Here is a 20546-nt window from a genome sequence, read left to right as displayed (position 1 = left end):
ATCGCTCTTGAAAATTGTGTAGAAATTCGGGAGGTACAGGGAGTTACAGCTCGAGTTTTTAGTGGTCACTCACGGTTTTCGTACGACTTGTGAACTTGACAGCGGTGAAGCTTTATTTTATTTGTTCAGGAAGTTCAGCGTTGGAGTACCGAGAGGATTGAGGAATAGTTTGATTGTTCTTTGAGAAGTAGTTAATCAACTAGAGTTAAGGTGTGATAGTGATGCTGGGGACATCCGAAGAAAATTATGGAGCTCCCAATATCCCCCAAAATTTCCTCTCTAGTTACAACCACCTGTAGCTAAACTATTTACGTAAAAAAGCATTTCTTTCAAGAAAATTTGGGGTAAAATAATGCAGATATTTCTCATGCTTCAACATAACAATTTCCTGGAAAGGAAGATGCTTTTCATTCTAGATCTCATCTCTTTTCTTCTTTTTATTTATTTCCATAAAAATTCATATTTTGTTCAATCTTCTCGCTAATGAGTTATCTCACGTTTTCGTCTAAATTCCGGTGGCACGCAATTGCAGCGGCCCAGTAACTGTATGCCTGCAGTGGTTGCACTTTGCAGGCGACGGTACGTTCGGGAGGACGGTAACCTTTCTTAACATGATGCCCCCAGCCATCTAGATGGGATTAGGGCGTCGAACCGAAGCAAGACTTTTAAAATCCAGACTGCGGTCCGAGTTCGGTCCGCTGAACCGATGGTATCTTCAGGAGAACACAGCAATTACGTGTGAAGTGATAACTGAGGTAGCTCTGGCTGGGCGAAGACATTAACGACCGGATGTGAGGATGGCGATATAATTAATAGGGTGTTTACATAAAATTGTGGGGCTGTGTGGTTCGAAAATTTTATTGACGTACGATCCTTCGGAGACTTTGTGGCGGCAGTATTTCGGCTTATAGGATAACAGTCTTATTTAATCGATATCGTAATATTGATTTCAAGAGGTGACTCTATAAAATGATTCTCCAGGCCATCGCCCACTTGTGTTAAAAAATTAAGTGTATTCCGTATAAAAATATATTTTGCCTATAATTTATTTTCATCTGCCAGAGTAGGAAATGAATTTGGAAGAGAGCGTATGTATTTGATTTTCCTGAATTTGGAGCAAGTTCGTTTTTGGCTTTTGTAAAAAATTTTGATATCTATTCAAATGATGTTTTTATTTTAGACAACGGCGGCATCGTTGACCATTTATGCATTCCATTACATCTCCAAGTATTGATTTCCTTGCATTGTCCTTCTTTCCTTAGTCAGTCAGTAATCTAGTCCCTAATTAATTAACATTTCTCATCTCTCTTATTTCCCTTAGGAAAATTTGTTCACGGAGCAAGACGTGGAGTTCATATGGAGAATCTAAGATGGTGGAAGCTGTGAATTAAGGTAGACATTTGTGGTGGAGGATATTATTTGCTATTCAAGTTATAGATGGACAATAGTGTAATGTTAGACTGCTCTAGCAAACGTCCTCAAAGGAGATCGTATTGCAAATCAACGAACGCTTTCAACTTGCTCTGTAAGAAATTAGCCAATCATTCTAATTACTCGTTTTTTGTCGGTTAGATTCAAGCAGGCTGTACACGTTTCCATTATGTAAATCGGGAAGGTGCATCCAAGGTGCCAGCTGATTGTATCGCTAAGAAGAATGTGCAGTCGATGCTGCGTCGATAGCGTGTTTCTTTTTTTAACACCAGCATCTTCGAAGGTGATAGTTAGTTTATATATACCCCTTCATCCTGTTGCCAGGCCTTTTTTCCCTTAAGGAAGATTTCTTTGGCAGTCCGTGTCAAGAAATGCATCATGTGCAGGCGTTTTACGTAAAATGTATAGCCGCGAATAAAAATTTTCAAATTTTACATGTTTTATTCTGCATGTGCTTCTTGGTTTTAAAAAGCCATCAACGGATATACTTTCAACTTCGCCTTCTACTAACTACCTGCATTAAAGCTCCATGAAGTATTACTTACACATCTGTTATTCGTTTTAATTCGTTGAATTTAATATTGCCTGAAAAACCATGGAATTCCTGGGCAAAACGAAAAATACACTAATTTATTTCGCTGGGAAAGTTTAAACGATAATACTTTCAAGCCCTTATAGTTTTTCATTTTATAGGGTATGATTCTGTACTTAATTACTAGCCATTTGAATACCATTTAAATTCATGTAATAATTCAATTTTAATATTGGTTAATTTTAGTGAAAATTAGTCATACTTATCGATTCTTAAGTCTTCAATGTTGGATAAAAATCCATATTTTTTAAACTGTCCCGAAATATTTTTGAAGTAGCCAGGAAACTCAGGAGAAGTATTTAAATATTTATGCCTGATACTGTAATGGCTACTCTGAATTTATTTCAACCACCAATAGGCGATGATTGCGATTGAATCGATAAACAAGCTATCTAATCACATTTACGATTTATCGAAATAACGGGCGATGGTACAACATCGCACATTTAGGAAGGCTTCGCAGATATCTCGCCGGGTCAATGTTATCATGTCTGCCGACGCTTCGGAAACCTAGTCTGGAGATCAGCCCTGATGATGGGAACCGACTCGGTGTCCGAAACGTCGGCAGCCATGTCAACATTGACCCTGTGGGAAACCCGAGTAGCCCTCCGTAACGCCGTGCCTTGTCCTGCTCAATTTTTATTTATTTATTTTATATCACTGTATTTATTTGGGTTTTTGATTGCATTAATTTATATGTTAATCTAGGTTTTGTCTTTGAAGTAAAATCTGATGCTTTACCGGCGAATATATTCGAAAAAGGCTTTTCGGGCTTCCAGCCGGGTGGTCTCCCTCCATTCTGCCGACGTTTCGGAACACGAGTCCGGTCCATCATCAGGGCTAATGAGGAAGGAACCCGACTCGTGTTCCGAAGCGTCGGCAGAATGGAGGGAGACCACCCGGCTGGAAGCCCGAATAGCCTTTTTCGAGTAGGTTTTGTCTTGTTGAATTTTTAGATTGTTTATTTTGTTTAAAATAACGTTGGTCTGTTTTTAATAAAACGAAGGGGATTTTAAAAAAGATAGTTTAAGAGGGAAGATAAAGAGGGGCAATGCTAAATTGAATAATTTCAATGAAGTTTGTGGGATCCCGATGTCATTTCCCTCCAAGATGCTTTACTTCAGGAAAACTCCAGGGTACACTTTGTCCTCATCTCACACTCTCGGGTCATTTCATTTGTCACTCATTCGGACGGTAACAGTTTTTCGCAGTCCGCCTCTAGACTCAAAGTTGAAATTCACCCGCGGGGATTGAGGTCAGGAGTGAGTCGTGGTGTGTTGATAGGCACTCGCTCACCCTCCTGACGCACTCTTGAGATTCGCCATATCACCCCGGACGCAGAGCAAGGGATCTGCCGCGAGAACGAGATTAATGATCGGCGGCCTCATGCATGCATGAGGTTCGTTGTTCCGCGGTGCGCGCATGTTATGCGGCTGTTTATGATGCTCGCTTCAAGGTCGATCATATTTTGCGTCTAAAGCCTATGGGCGAAACGAAGTAGGTATAACTTTGATTCTTTGAAAAGTGTATCGCTTGAAGAGCTAAGTTTCTCCAATTCAGGTCATAGTTATTCGTGCGGGTGTAATTCTTAGTGTTTTCAAAATTCCGATGTAAATGGTCAATGTGTGATGTTTAAAAAATGCACCAGTGGGACCTTAGCCTACCTTCCCATCCGACGGACGGAGCGTTGCGCCTAAAAAGCCTTCCACCAAGCATTCAACCAAGGATCCGAGGGTTTCTGGAAAGTCTCTGCCACCACCGGGAGGAACCCAGACCTTTTGAGTGGGAAGCCAGCTCTTTATCCAGCTCTTTAACCACCACACCAACCCAATTCCGTGAGATTTTTCTTTCAGTCCACTGTGGCTGTAAACTCAATTGTTTCAGGCTTTACTTTGTGAAAATCCATTGTAAACAATAAATAGTTATGGTACTTTTTCACACGACTTATTCAAGACGACCGGTTTCGTCGCAGAGGCGACATCATCAGGTACAGAAATCGTTATTTTTACAGTTATTTTGTTGTCGTTTATCTGGTTGCTATTACGCGTTGGTAGGAGAGGGTTGAATAAACCGGTCGCCTTGAATAAATCGTGTGAAAAAGTAGCATAACTATTTATTGTTCACTGCGGCAGGATTAAAATGCCGACGTTTCGATGGCTGATTTGGTGACTGTTTTGCAGTGATGGTGTATTTGTGTGTGGTTACTCTTCTTTGAGGTCACCCTTACATTTCGCGTCCGCACTCCAGCGAGCGAGTTCACTTTTCCTCCCCCCACCCTTCCCAATCGCCACTTCGTTCGGCCGCGTTCCTTTTCCCGTCCCGCTTACTCATCGCCCGGGTCAATTGAGAATACTGCCGCCCCGCCGCTTCTGCTGCTGTTGCTACCGATCTCTCGCCATTCCGCCAGTTTGTTTTTCTTCGCTCGCGACGAGAGATTGGCTTCGATTGCGCGCAATGAGCCGAGCACCGAGGCGTTATGCCCTCTTACACCGCGACGGCTTGGCAGTTGCAATTGGCCACTAGAGTTGGCGCTCATTTCTATCTTATCCCTGTTTATTGTTTTCAGCAAAGCAGACTACTGTGGAGGAGTCCCCGGTCCTTCCCGTGAATTTTGATATACGTAGCCGCTATCTATGGAAAATTCGTAGAATTATTGATGTTGTTAAAACTCTTGCGGTCCTTATGTCAATAAATAGAACTTCTGGGTTAACCCTCAAAGGGGAAGGAACGTTGACTTTTAAACCAGAAGACGCGGGTTTACCCAATAATTTTATTTATTAACAACATCGTAGATTTATTCTCGTAGAATAATCATTCATTTCTGTAGGAATATTAAATCTGGTTTCGCTTGTTATTGCTCGGGTCGTGTTTGTCGACATGCTATCATCTCTGTATCCTTTCCATCCCCATTCCTACCCTGGTGGCGTCGTCGGGATCTCATGGTAGAGGAGACTACTATTCTTTTCCTTCCTATCCACCCCCCTCCTGAGGTGACTGGACGAATAAATCTTCAGAAATTGGTTCCGGCCCTCATGGTTGTAACCTCAACCCCCTGGGGCCTCAACCGATAGGTTGCCACTTTGGGTGCATATTAATCGGTTTTCAAAATTGTCTGCAGCGTGGCTATTAGCGTAGAGCGATTTATTGTCATTTTCCCTCCATTTTTTGAAGGATCATGAATTCCTATGTGTATTGTGTGGGTTTTGTTGGAGGTAATATCTGTGGGGTCTTACTTCGAGGTTGAACAGAGAGAAACTTGGGAAGTACAGGGTCTTTCATCTCTTTTGCGTACTCTGGCAACTTGTTGTGCCAATTATTTTTAGGAACCGTTCTCGTATCTTTTCTTCACAGTTTTGGCAACGTCATGCAAGGGCGTGAATTATATGAAGTGCGGTAGACTTCACTGCGGTGTGATGCGACACGTGTCGTGAGTTGCACGAAATGGGTTGTTTGGAAGCAACGGGCGTGCTTAACTTAATTACCATTGCAATTGCAAAGATATTTAAATGCTGTATTTTTGTGTCAACGTCATCGGTAAGCACTCTTTAAGATTTGTCCAGGAATGCTGCTAAATGAGGAAAATCGGCGAAAGGCTGCGGATTTAAATTTTGAGATTTAAAATCATTAGGGTAATAGGATTAATATAAAAATTCTTCGAAGTTTCAAGGATAGTTGAAGTACGGCGAGGGTCGGTGAACTTATATATTACTGATGATATTTTCAGCTTCACCAATTAATTTCATGGATGCAATTAATGTTGACGTATTTTCCTAACTTTCATTTCCACTTAAAATTCAGGAAAACCGACAAGTTGTTTTTCTAAAAAGTGTCGGGAACTTTCTTTTTATTGATCTTGCAATGATAGTTTGGTTTGATAGAACTTTCCGCTCTAATCTTCTTACTGATAATCTTTATTACGTTTTTCTTTTCCTTCATATCCGATTTTTTTTTTAAATTTCAAGTGAGACCTTTCTAAGTCGTTTTTCCCGTCCACTTAGCTGTCAACCTGATTTTCTCCTACATGTCATAATTTCTCTTGATATGACCGATTGCGTTTATTGATTTTATTTATTTCCTTAGCAGGATTTACAGAATAATTCTTTTCTCTTACACTGCTTTAACCTTCCTCTTTATCTTTATCAGTCCTCGTGCACATCATAATCAAAATGGTCCCACCGTTGCACTATTTTCAGCTGTTTTCATTAGCATCAGCTGTTGCATTATTTTCAGCCATTTTTCCATTGAGAAACTTGCTCGAGAGATGATTTGCCATGATTTTTTTTCCTTCTGTGCATTCCAAGCTATCTGTGGATTCTTCTCTTTGTAAAATGCCCTCTCTCCATATGATAATTCTACCTCAATGATAAATACATCGGCAGTCGTCAAAAGAATAATGTTCTGTTATGCACTTCCTGTTCTTAATTCTCAGCTTCATATATTACTATCTATCCATGACGAGTTGCGTCACGTAAACTTACCTTTCCGTATATCTTGTTACGATTTTCTCATTGATTACCCGTGGGTGTATTAAGGATCGTATAAGGTACACTAACTGGATGTAATTGGTTGACTTTCACTTTTGTGGTCCCAACTCCTTAACCTTCAGATATATATCGCAACATTCATTTTTGTCCTTTGTTACAGCAGAAGTGCATCAACGGTGCACGGATCGTTTTTTTAAGTAGGTTCATATCATTTGTCTAAGAGTCCAAGACGTAACCTCAAGAAAAAGCCTCTATTTACTCTGAAATTTGAATAATGCTGATGTGAAGATGTGAGCTGAGCGTTTTGCCGCATTGCTCAATATGACTCTCCATATTATTTTTAGAATTGGTTTTGGCGTTTACGCATTGGGATTCTGGTAAATCTATGATGTAAAGATGTCTTAGTAATCCCGCCGTTGGTTGCTTGATGATTAACCGTTTCCTGCGACCTCAAGCATGATGACCCTCATTTCAAACTACGCTTACACTTTTGCTTTTCCTTCACCTCCGAGTGCACGATGATATTATTTGGATTTCCGGATATATCTCGGTTGCGAGGAAAAGGCGTGGCCGGTGGAGTCCCACGCTGTGGCCTTCAGAGATTGAACTTGTTGGACAAGGAAATTTGCTGTTACTCATCGCGCCTACGACCGAAGCGTATTCGCTTGAATTAATATATTGCCAAGGATTTTTTTGCCCACATGGAGCCAGTAGGAGCCGTGTTCATGAATGACGTTAATGAAAACTAATGCGTCGTCCTTATTTTATTCCTTTGATCTTGGATATCCCCTGGAAAGAGCATGTTTAAGTTCATTTTAATTTCGTTTAATTGCCTTCGGGTTGCTTAGATCTTTTTCTTCAATGAGCATCTATTATTCTTTGATAACAATCAGGTGCTTGTAAGCCTTTTCAATTCATGCGTATTTTACCTGTTTACCATGAATGCGGAAGAAAACGTGGGTTAGTTTCACTGGGATTTATGCTCTATCATTACATTTTTAAATTTATAATAGTAATATGCCTACATTGGTTTGACAGGTTCCTAAGAGACCATTTGATCTATGATATCGTTGTGGTAAAAATCCTTGAAGTATAAATGAAAATCTGTCTATTCGTGAGCATTGGTTGGAAAAAAGAGAACCAGTAATGTAATTGTGCCAAATTTTACTAAATTGCATCACAGATAAAACAACAGAAAGGAGTTGAAATCGTTTTTCATCGTGAAAACCATCGTAATCTCATCATTTAATACTCTTATTGATTTTATAACTGCTGCATTCTTCATCAACTCCGAGGCGTTATGTGTACTGAAACAGCTGTGATCAATCACTCTTTTCACTAGTTCCGTTATTGCAAAACCATAGGCTATTTTATCCAGTTTACTTTCCTTCGATTCATTTGTTTTTTATTTGAGTTTTATTTCTGAAGTTTGCCTGGTGTTGTCAGAACTCCTATGATTATATTTGTATTTCTATGCATTTCAAATCAAAAATTTTTTTTACTATGAGAAATTTTATCTGTCATGCTGAAATAATAGGGAAAATTGAGCCCTTATGATCAATTGAATTTTATATCTTAATCATAAACATTTTGAGAATTCAAAGTATCGACTTATAGGATTCATAGTATCCGAAGAAAAAAACAGTGATATAAGTCAAGTATACGCGCGCTGAACATTGAGAAAATTTTCCATGGTGTTGTCAGAACTCCTATGATTATATTTGTATTTCTATGCATTTCAAATAAAAAAATTTTTTTACTATGAGAAATTTTATCTGTCATGCTGAAATAATAGGGAAAATTGAGCCCTTATGATCAATTGAATTTTATATCTTAATCATAAAAATTTTAAGAATTCAAAGTATCGACTTATAGGATTCATAGTATCCGAAGAAAAAACAGTGATATAAGTCAAGTATACGCGCGCTGAACATTGAGAAAATTTTCCATGGCTTGGCATTGACATAGATATTGGGCGCTTAAAATGAATGTATAGAAGCAAATAATGACTCTAGGTATGGTATGCTTTTATAATTAAAATATTACCGTGTTTCGAAATAGTAATTTGAAGTAAGCTGCAGCATGGAAGCGTTGCAAGTATAGATTCGTGCTACTGATGTGTCTACGGTTGCATTCTCTGGTGAAGCTTTTGAACAACCTCAAAACGAAGTCCTGAAATTACGAGTACGCTTGGGGAAAGGGACTCCCATTTTTTACTTTGAATAAGTAAAATGCACGCCTCTGGCTTAGTCTCTTCCTCTACAAGGTTGTTTTGAATCGGTGAGCTCTACCCTCCCCTATCCAAAACAACCTTCAGGTTGAACCGCTTAGTGATTGCAAAAATTGTGTAAAAATGTTTCAGATTCTTACTCGCTTCTCTTCCAATGTGCGAAGCCTGTCACTATGAACAATTTCCTTATGGTGCAGATGATAATTTGCTTATAGAAATGTTAAAATTTCCCTAACAGTTTGCTAAAGTTTGTATCCACCCCTTCTTCCCCCCCCTTGGGAAGTAATTTCTCCGTCGGCTTTCTTACTGATGGCCTGCCATTCTTCTCTCAGACCTCTGGATGTTCCGCTAGGTCCATTCCTTTCTGGCGCTCGCTGCGGCGTCTCATCTCAAAGGATGAAGGCACCCTCGGACGACGGTCCGCCGACGGCGGCAGGCGTTTGTCGGCCATAGCCCAGTCAAGGGTCCCTTCTGTCGGCTCGGGGCCAAGATGTTCTGCTTGCCCTCCCGTGGAGACACGAGGGATGGCATTAGCCGGGTAAAACACGTCTCCTACCGGTCCTTAAAATCTGCCTAGCGAACATAGTGATGTAGGCCAACTATCGCTCCTAATCGGAAAACAAAAAAGAACTTCTCAGGTTCGGCAATTCGGAATGTTTGTATCCATTACTGGTCTGGGCGTGTTTTCAACCACCGCACATTTACACGAGTTCTCAGTCTCCACTCGCGTCGCTGAAGGGCAGAGAGGGGATGTCAATCGAAATTTATATTCGTAATGAAGTGATCAATTAAAGTCAGATCTTTTTTATACGATCCCTCACGATTATGACCATTTTATGGTAATAATTGTTAGTCGATGGCTCTTGTCTCGTCGCCGCGCTGCGAACATTTTTGGAAACTATATTTAATGCCTGTTGTGTAATAATATAGTGAGAAAAAAGTCAAACTTCAACGGCTCGCACTTGTGACTCCTCTATGTGGCACTGTTGGTCCTAAAATCAGCGTGCTAGCTGGTTAATTATTGTACTTATTGCTGATAGCAGGGTTATTTTTTCCGTTTGTTATTCATTGATTCAACTATGTATTAGATATACTACTTGTATAAATAATTTGCTATGTATAGACTTACGCGTTATCTTGTGACATTATTCTATCGCGATTATGGTAGGAAATGCCTTGAAGGAATTTTCTACGCTTTAATAAAACGTACACCGACTTAGGTTTATACGGGCAGCTTGAGATGGAAAGTTATCCCTTGAAATATCGGTCGCTGCATGTTTTATTTAAGTTGCTTATTTTTATCGGATTCTATTTGTATGATAATAATATGAATTATATCAAGGAGCTGTTGCATGATAGAACTAGGTAGTAATTAGTAACTAGTAGTTAATTATAACATTTGATATTCAAGTAGAAAATATTTTATTATTAATTCAATCTTTCTTAACGTGAAAGTGATATATTACAATCAGTTTAGAGAAATCGGCATAAAATGCCTCGATTTATTATTTAAACAATTTTACTGAAGCCGAGTAGGAGGCATATCACAATTTTCTGTTGATAGAATAGACGAGAAGGTGGAGTAAGCTGCTAACTTAATTCTTTAGTGGTGTAATGACGTTGATATTCTTAATTTTAAGGTGTTTAATGAAAAAGTCATCTTCAAGGTATCCATAATCTAGGTATTTTTGAGCGATCCAAAACGGCTAATGTGCGATTGTCTCCAAACTCGCTCCTTAAGAACATCGTTCCGTATTAAGTGGCACTTCAGTGCGAAATACTCCACTTAGTAATTCCTGCTCTCTCTTATGTGACGGTGAGGTGACATCATATCCGTACGGTGGTCTCGAAAATACGCTCTGAGAGAGGAAATAACTAAGATGATCACGCTAATCCTCCGGAGTTGAGTTGCGCCTCTTGAGAGTAGGCATCGGCACGTGATTGCCATTCCGCGGCTGGGCGACATGAGCGTCGAAGTTCTTTCTCCCCTCCAGTATCTCCTCCTTCCAGTCCCCAACCCCTTACAACCCGTCGTGCTCAGCTGGAGTGGTTCCAGCTCCCTACTCGCCACTCCCTCTCGCCTATTCAGATGCCGTGATTTCCTCCCCCCGCGGGAGTTGGAGGTTCCAGTGTGGGTGGTGCTCCACACGTCTTGTGTTTAATAGTCCTCACTCGTCAACTCGAGCGCATTCATTGCTAGACGTCATATTTAGCCTGGGGAAACGTAATGATGTATTTCAAATATTGCGATATTTTGATATTTTGCTTGGGATTTATCTTAAAAATGTAAAACAATAATAGGTCCGCACGGAATTCCATTCTTTTATTTGGGGTGTGGAAAATTTAACATTACTGGACGAGAAGTTTCCCGATAATGGAGTCGTGTTGACGGTAGAAACTTTTTTGCATTGGTCTAGTTTACTTCAGGAGCGTTAGCATTATTTGTTTACTAGCCACTGATTCAGTATTTTGTACGTGGAAGATCGTTATTTAATTAATGGAGAACTATATGCTTCTCCACGGTTATTTACATTTTCTAGGTAACGGGTTTGATGCATTGTATCATGTGTTATAATTGAAGGCCGTTGGGTTAACCCATTTTGTTAACAACTGAAATGTGTTTGCGAATGAAGATGTAACTCTGTTCAAGTCGGCAAATGCGACATGATCAAGTTGGGAACTCAAACAACTTTGAATGACGCATTGCGCCGGAAGATCATTATGATTGGTAATTATTTTTACCAAAGTGCTTGATAAAGATTAAAGCTAAAATCCATAGGTCAGCGACATTTCTTTTTTCAATTAACACGCTGCATCGAGCATATATACCTGTAACACCACTATTTATCTTAATTATACGTATAATTAAAAAAGAAAAGGCAGTCGAAGATTATGATCTCGAGTGTAACGCATAACGATGCGGGAACGAGTAAGTTGGGTCGAAGAGGACGAGAAAAGACTTCAAACGCTCGTGTGGAGTAGGATTTGAGAAAGCGAAATGGACGCAGAGGAAGAGGAAGGTGGAAGTGATGGATTTGGTGGGTGAGTAGAGGAAACTTCTATAGGAGATACTAAATGCGAGAGATGCTAAAAACCGTATTAGTGGGAAGTTGCTTGATGAGCGAGGAAGGACAAGGAAAAGAATGGCATGTAATAATGTAATATAGGGTTTATAGATTAGAGTGAAATCGAATAGGCCTTGTACTTGAAGAGGGAAGTTAAAATTTGGTGGGAGGACAGGCCGTTGGGATTCGTTGTAAACCTAAGATAACTGGTAGAACACCAATGCAATCATCATATCCTGCACAATAATTGCGTTGGTGCTCTCTCATGATTCCGAGGTGGCCCAGGGAAAGGAACTGGCCCTGCATCTTGAAAGTGTGATATTCTCACGTCTGTAGCTAACTGAATCTGGGGTTAGCCCTAACCTCACCTAACCAAACCAGCGTTCTGCTAGTGTCATTGAGTGAAAGTTCAGTGTGTCGTATTTGACAAATAGTGGTTGTGCGGGCTGCATGTCATTTTTTCGAGGCGCGCAGATCGCGCTGTTATTATTATCGCGCGATATTTCTATCCATAGAGCTGTTATTAATCTATCCCCGCTCCTTGTCGTCGCATCCACCTCATGCGTGCCTCCTGCCTGCAATTGTTGAGACTCGACTCGGGTGGATGTGATCTTGTCCACATGAAGTTGATGGATGAGGAAGACATTGATCGCGTCATTATACTCTCCTCTAATCCTGTCGGAAATCTTAAACTGTGGATGTCTCCATCCTCTCGACCTTGAACGTTCCTATTCCTCCCACGAAGTATTTGCGGAAAGTTCTTATCTTGCGCCGCCTGTCTCACTCAAATGTATCTTAGGTGTTTTTGTTTCGCAAAGAGAAGACTGCATTTCTTCTCTTTTGTGCGACTTTTTTTGGTCGAATTTATTTTGCTCAATTCGAGGTTATTATTCTTTTAATCTATGCGATTATTAGAGGCACCCAATTCCCGCAAATTGCGAAATCTCAGTCCAGTTAAACGATTTGTGTTTGCATGGTTGTGATATATAATACATGGAAATGTTAATCATATTCAGTTAGCTTAGTTTGTACGTTTCATTCAACTATGGGTACGAATATTTTAAAATGTATTTATTTAAATCTATTTATTTATTTTTTAAATTGCTGAATGCGACAATTCTGGTTGTCTAGTGATTACTGATCAAAATCTGAGATTCTCTGTTGCTATCCTTTTCCTGTCGTACTGGGAACTAAACCCGCAATTATATTAGATCCCAAGCTGTTGCAATCAATTAAGTTGATTCTGTCAGCTGTCAGCAATTCTTTTTCGTTAATATTTGTATTCTGCGTCAAAAGCAGACAATTTTACTTGGGAACAACCCGTAAGTTGTTAACTGAAGTTTAATATAATAGAGGTTGCGCTTTTTTCGAGAGGAGAACATTTTTAGGGGTAATATTTTTACCTATTTAGGATCTTATTTTTTCTCAATGTGTTGTGCACGTAGTGTATTGTGCATAAACAGAAGTGAATTTATAGTGTTTCTGGCATGGTTGGTTACAAATATTGGAAATAATCAGCATTCTCTGTTGTAGTTTCACGAGTCTATATCCTCCCGTGTGGTAGCGTGTGCTCAAGGTATTGATTTCAAGGGTCCTCCTTAGGTCGACCTCCCTTCAAGGCCCCGGGTACGATACGAGCGGCAAGCGGCGTGAGTGGCACCGCTCTGAAATCGGGCCTCATTCAGTTGCGTGTAAATCTATTGAGGGTGAGTACGATATGTTTGAGCGGCGAGCGACAGTGAGCGGCGCCGCCCAGTAGTCTCCACTAATTGTGCAGAACAGTTAGGATATGGATCAATTCACCAACCGAGTGGCTATAAGCTATACCCGATATCAAAGTAAACCTATGACTTGGAGTACTACATATTAACACTTATCGCTTTTTATCAGAAGTTTCAAGACATACATTAATACGCCGACGATCGCCTTCTTAGAAGAAAAAAATGAATTATTCGTCCACCGCTGTGGTAAATCCCCCGCTATTCATTTCCGATGTCGAAAATGTTTAAAATCATCGTGTACCGTTGCAAAAAAATAGTTATGTTGGTCTTATTTGAAGTTCTTATAATTTCCGTCAGAAGTTGGAAAAAACGGTTATGATCGTTGCATTTTACTTTGCAGACTAGCATATTTCCTCGAAATAACTCCGACTACTCATAGTTTACTTATTGCATCTTTCGGTGTCATTGAAACAATTTCGTTACTCACTTTAATCTTCCTTATATAAGCCATCGGAGGCAGAAAAAAAGTAACACTTGCAGTTGCTTCGGAAATGTACATTTGTAACAACATTTCTCCTAAGTCTCCAAACGCTTTCGGAGCATGATGTTTTAAATGGCCAGAAAAATTGAATTCCGGTGTCGGCGGGTTTTTTTCTCCTCCTTTTAGCTCTAAGTTTGCGCTTAAGTCAGCTGTTGGTCGTCTCTCTCCCGAATCTCTGATTTTTTTCGAGAAGTCCCGAGATAAATCGTTATGAAACTCGCGGGTAAATTTCACCACTCCCCTCCCCCCGCGTCGCATTGACACCCACGGCTTTTTTTATAGATAAATTACAGTTGCGTTTTTAGGTGTTGGAGGGAGTCATGAGCCTTGGCTTTATAGACGCCCGAATGAACTCTTAAAATATATTTATAGTACCGGCGTGGTGATGATTAGAGTCACTATTTCGAGCACCTCGCAGTTCAGTCTGACTTTGTAATATAATTTCTCGCTGTTGGAGTAAGTTTTTCTTTCAGCAGATCTAATTACTTCACTTTCTCGTACATTACTATTCAAAGAGAGGCACCTTAAGAAATGTCCTCACCGTATATTACGGCACGTTTGTAGCTTAATTCGATCTTTCGCCGTGTATTTTTATTTCTTGTTCGTTTTTATTATCACCATTAACATTGAAAGACTCAAGTCATGCTACAGACTTAAGAGTTCGAGCTCTTCTATTGCAGTAAAAGTTTGATGTAATAATGATTCCAGTAGGATAACGGAACTGTTACATAAATCACTCCGTTGTCTCCAGTAACCCCTCCTAAAACTACTTCCTCACTTAGCAATATTGCACGACGAGAGTATAACGCAGTAAGTTGGTGAAAGAGGAACTTACTTAGTTTTAATTGTGGAAGTCGTTCTACCAATGTTTCATCTGTCAGAGGCATGTTGGCTGTGATGCAATTAAAATCGCGTAGAACCAGCGAAATGCCTTTAGCGGCAACCACTTCGCTCCATATTTTTCTTCTTCTAGTGGTTTCCCCGCTTTAAATCTTGAACTCCGTACAAATAATTTTATTACCGACTTAGAGTGCAAAAATCATCCGTATTTGACTTTTTTTTAAATACTGTTACATTTTTTAAATCCAAGACCTTAATAATTATTGACGGCGAATCATGAATTCCTAACCCTTAAGCGAATGGAGACGTAGAAAGTGAATGACGTCACTCACCTTTCCCGTCCAATCACCATGAGTTAATCGTAATATTCCTCTTCGCTCACCTATTAGGTAATCGGGTGCCAATCCAAATCTCTAATGAAGTCACGAACCTAGCGAGGGGACTGCAACTTTTGGGAGAATTTGTGTTGATTTGCTAGCGAGTGTCTTAATATATGATTGTTTTTATCTCGCGTAGGTGCTTTTTTCATCCCAGTAACAAATGTGTAAAATAAATTGCTATTATTAGTTGCTATAAAAGACCGCATTATTATTTGTATGCTCGTTCGCATACCCACCAGAAAGTCGGTTTGGATTTGTGATGGTAGAGTCCACCTCAGACCTGGCCTCGGACGTGTGAATTTTACGAAGTCGGGGATGGGGGAGGCAATTCTTTCCCTTAGCCACCTGGCACATTCGATGATTTTATTTGGGGTTGTTCGCAGGATTTCAACACGGGACCCTTCTATCAGCAGCCAAGCGGTACTAAATAGTTGTAGCGGTTGGATACTAGAGGGCGTAATTAAAACGTGATTCAAATTTTATTGCTGTTTGGATGAATCCAGTTCATGCCTTTTCACGGCTCGCTTCAATTGATATCCACCTCTCCCGTCCGTGAGATGCGCCCGTGAGAGATGTGTTGATTTCTTTCGGCACTTACCTACCGTGAGTCCCAGTCTTATTTACTGCTTATGAAGTTCTGTCGGCTCCTACTCGCTGCCATGTATTCGCCGCGAGCCCTTTGAGTCGTGCTTCAAACTTGCGATCCCTGTGTATTTACCCAAGGAAACTTCCCAAGCACCTATGTGACTAGTCAGACGGTGCGTTTCCTAGAGTGAGTCACTTCCCCTAGACTAGAGCGAGTTCCGAACTCTATGGGCGAGTTCATCTTCACTCCGGGTGTACTTTAAGGTCTATGGGTCGAGGCATTGCTCCCTTCGCTACCTCGTCGTCTGTCTCCTAGCGAAGCAATTTTAACGGTCGGTATCTCGTGATGCATCGCCGGCTTCCAAACTCACTTAGTTGTGTACGCGAGCTGAAGTGAAGGTTGAGCGGTAATGGAATCGTTCTGTCGTGTTGCTCTTGAAGTCGCCCGAAAAGTATTTGATGTAAACGTTCCGTGACACTGTGGAGGGTGTGCCGCCAAAACAGGTTGTGCAATACTTGGGAGACCTCTCCGAAACTAGTACTTGGGGTTCACCCTAGGAGGGGATTGGGTTTACGCGGTGATCAAGGTGTTGACTTCCTTCCTCGAGGGTTCGGGATCAGTTCTCCGCTATGGCGTAGGGATTCGATGCTGGCAAATGAATGATCACCAACACAAAATGAAATGCCGGCCACAAAGGACCAACTTAAAAACGTTTTTATATCTTAACGGAACGATTGATTATTGGAATAGACTCCCTGCAGAACTGTTTCAGCTTTTTCGTATGGACGTAAATATTTTTCAGAATAGGTGCAATATATTTGTCTTGAAAAACTAATTTCAATGTTAATTTTAAATATTCGATTTCACTGATCTAGTTTTATTTTGTTGGTACATTTTCATTCACATCTAGTTTTTTTGTTGGTACATTATCATTACGTATTTACTGTTACCATCTGGAAAACAGCCACTTGTAACAATTTGTATAATATAATAATAATAAAACCGCTATCCGTAGTTGTATGTTTTGTGGAAGGTGGTTCAACCGTAGCGCTTGGTTCGAAAAGTTACTCTTGCTCCACAAATTCATTTTTAAATTAAATTCCTGAAATAGGTATCAATTGTTTATTACGTACTCCATATTCACCATCCACGTCAATATTTATATCCCCTCTGTATCTCAAACAGCGCCCGTTCAGCGATAGTACCATTTTATTATACGAGCACCGAAAGGACCGAAAAGGAAGAGAACTAGGAGGTTACTTGTTATTGGAAATCCTTTGGCCTTGAAAATCTGAAAAACAGGGAATACACGTATAATTAATTTAAGCTGCGGAAACAAAACCAATTTTTTAAAGAGAAATCCTTGAAGCTTGTGTTGAAGCTAATTCAATTTGGGGCAGAAAGCTCCATTTTCGTCCTACTTGATTCAGAGGAGCTGTGCTAACCGTTAATATGTAATTCTTCTTGCATAATTCATAACATTCGTTTTTTTCATGTGCACGTTCTCCCGATTAAAGTCTGGGTGAGCGCAATGACTATACTATGCAGATTTAATCGTAATTCCACGTTTCACAACACTCCGCCCGTCGCATAGGACGAGCCGTCATCTCCTTGGCGCCACTCCTCAAGAGTAGGGTAAAGCGGACGCCGGGTTTCTCTCCACCCTTCCTTCACGGTGCTAATGACCATAGCTGTCGTATAAATACCATACCTATTAAAGAAGGGGAATAAATAGAGGAGGCCTTATTCTATCTCATAGATGATTGATTTCTGTTGCCACTTTGATCGTTTTTTAATCGATTTTTTACATGTGCAGTGCGCGATGATGTTAGCTGAGCGATCCACTTTTTTCCAGTAGTTTGCTATTTAGTACTCACATTGAGAGGAATAGCATTAAATAGTTGTAAATTTGATTGATCACATCATCAGGATTATAAATTTTGTTAACAGCCCTGATTACGTGGTATTTTTCCCTGAAATACAAATCGCTTTGTACGTCAACGACGCGATTGGCAACATTTAAATGCCCATTTAAATGTGCGTGGGTGACAACGTATCAGAGAGGCCAACTGAAGAACTTATGCTGTAGTTTTAGTTTAGTGAGACATCGTAATATTATGAACTTTCACCTCATCGTGCCGCATATCATGCAAGATACACTACTGTCGGTTTCGTGCTATTAAAAATGTCACTTTTGGAAATTGGTTTATTTTATTGAGCCGCGTTTGACACAGTTATGCTCAGTAGTGATTTCTGCGCCTCCTCCGCGTCGCTACACCAAGGGTTAGGCTTGGACGGGATCGTCTGGCGTTTTGGTGGGTCGCGGTTCGAGCCCCTTCAACTGCCGCTCCGCCCCCCTGCAGTGCCGGTGGGTGGGTGAACTAACCGACTCGCAGTCGTTCTCCGGGAAGGAAGGCGTATTTTTGGACTTCAAATCCTGGAAGAGTTCCATTCCATGTGTGTGTCTCTCTCTCCTTCTCGTTCTTTTTCGCGCGGCCCCAAAGGCCTTCCTCCCCTCTTCCCCTCGCCCCTCTCGTTCATTCCGCGTGCGCGCGGAGAGAGGAAATAAGTGAACATCGCGGGTGCGTACGTGAGTGAAGAAGGTAAAGCATGTGGGCGGAGAGTCGTGGGAGTAAAAGGCCATTTTGCACCACGCTCGTTTCAGTGGTTCTGAAATGCGAACCCATTCCTCTATCTCACCTTCCTAAAGATGTGATCGTATTCTAACAATTACGCTTAAATCTCGCAAAAGTCCTTTTTTCCCTTCTGTCGAACAGATAGTACCTCCCGATGATATCTATTCTGGTAAAAGACAGTTTCTGCCGTAATTCGGTGGAAATATTTCATATTTAATGTTATGAAAGCACTTTACGCAAGAGGAAAGTATTTTTTCACACTTCTTTATTTCTACCGACCCAAGTTTCGGCATATGACGCCACTCTCAAGCTCGTTGAAAATGGCATGGAAGGATATGAATTTGAAAGTGGCGCATTGTGCCGAAACCTCGGTCAAAAGAAATAAAGAACTGTGGAAATACACACCTGCTTTCACTACGCTTAATAGTTCTTCTGGGTTGGTTTCAATTAGTCTGCAAAATGCATGCTTTGGGCATAATTTTCAAAATCAAAGAGTCACCCATGGTCAGTGGTGGATTACTGGAGGATCCTTGGAAGTGGATTGGCGGCCGCCCTCCGAAATTTACGAAAAAAATTAAAAGATTTTTAAGATGACTCTCCAATGTAAGTTATTATTTTTCTACAGCTGAGCAAACAATCTTTGAAAAATAATTGATATATCTCAAGGTCTCTCGTCTAGGAGTATCAGACTTCAGATGCATGGTTGCTGCGACATATTGCATACGACGTAGGTGCACAGGAAGACAATGAACCGACTCCCACAACAACCCTCTTTCCATATATACTCCCACCTTGGACCTATAAGTATCTATCTTCTCCTGCCTTGGCTATTATTTTTCTCGTGAATTTCTGCGTCCATTTTGGATAAAAAATCGTTGGTTGTGCCATGTGAAAAAACATGTGTGATTTTAAAGATTGTGTTAATAAAATTCGCATATCAGTTATGTTATGTAAATTTAGTGAATAATGGTTTCTTGCCTGAAGAATTAAAATAAATCCTAAAACTGTTCGCGATAAATTTCTCCTAACACTAATTATTGAAGGCCTAATTTCCCGAAAGCAAACAAAAACAGATAATTTATGTACAATGTTCCGCCAATTTTCAAAGTCTTTTCTTGAAAAACCAACCTTGAGCGTGGGTTAACAGCCGAAAGTATCGTTGTACAAGTGTTTGCGGTTGGCCCAAAGTGTTTTCTCATTTCAATTAATGGCATGCGTCCAGCGAAATGTCTTCAACTTTCAATTTAATCGAAATATTTTGTATTCTGTATCGCTGGAGACTGACTCTTTCCTCCAAATTTCTCTCAAGAACAATCGTAAATTCGATTGACATTGTCTCCCACCAGGCTTGGCTTGATCCATGTACCATACATATTTGCCGAACTAATTAAAGTGCTGGATAGAGAAGTATGCCGGCTAGAGATCACAGCATGTTGTCATAAGGTTGTTGGCCCTCACATATTTTGTGCGGTGGTGATTTAATTTTTTCCTGTTTAAAATTATTTTTCCTCCCCCCCCCCCCCTATTCTGAAAGCGATAGTTTTACATTTCCTAAGTAGCGTCACTCCTCTGTACTCGAACGGATTCAAGGCATGGCGTCATTCATTGGTTTAGACGTTTGTCGTTGCCCAAATTCATGCGCTCCTATCAGCTTCGAATTGGCTTATGGATCGAGTCAAGACCGATTCGTGCTCTCTTCGAAGTCGCTGTCTACAGTGCGAGTCGAGTTGCGCCATCGATGAGTCGTGTAAACTCAGGTTTAGGCACTCATTCTTTGTTCACATTACGATTGTCCTAACGATAGTTGGCCGAACTAGTCGTGTGAATGCATGTCCTGACAATAGTTCACGTAGTTCCGAGCGTTGCCTCTTTACGATGGTTAGGCGCTGGGAGACCGGAAACGAAGGCGACAAAAGACGAAAAGCTCGTGAAGTTCTATTTTTTTCATGGATTTGTCCTAGGAAGGAAGAATATGAGTGGAAGAAAAATTATTCGCTAAATACTCGTTGAACACAGTAATATCTTGTCCCTGCATACCTC

The 20546-nt window shown here is 40.5% G+C and overlaps 1 protein-coding gene across 3 annotated transcripts in view; it reads left to right on the top strand.

Moving 5' to 3' along the window:
• Window positions 1-20546, top strand: part of LOC124166109 (myocardin-related transcription factor B-like) — a 298259-nt gene that overhangs the window by 148449 nt on the left and 129264 nt on the right. For 2 of the 3 annotated variants that reach the window (XM_046543755.1, XM_046543756.1), the window contains one exon: window positions 1322-1392. The exons of the other annotated variant lie outside the window; for it this stretch is intronic. The gene's annotated coding sequence lies outside the window, so the exon portion shown is untranslated. The remainder of the gene's footprint in view (window positions 1-1321; window positions 1393-20546) is intronic. 3 annotated transcript variants of the gene reach the window in all.

The sequence above is a fragment of the Ischnura elegans genome, chromosome 9 (assembly GCF_921293095.1).
Source record: "Ischnura elegans chromosome 9, ioIscEleg1.1, whole genome shotgun sequence".
NCBI classification, from domain to species: Eukaryota; Metazoa; Arthropoda; class Insecta; order Odonata; family Coenagrionidae; genus Ischnura; species Ischnura elegans.
This window is presented reverse-complemented; position numbering and strand designations above follow the sequence as displayed.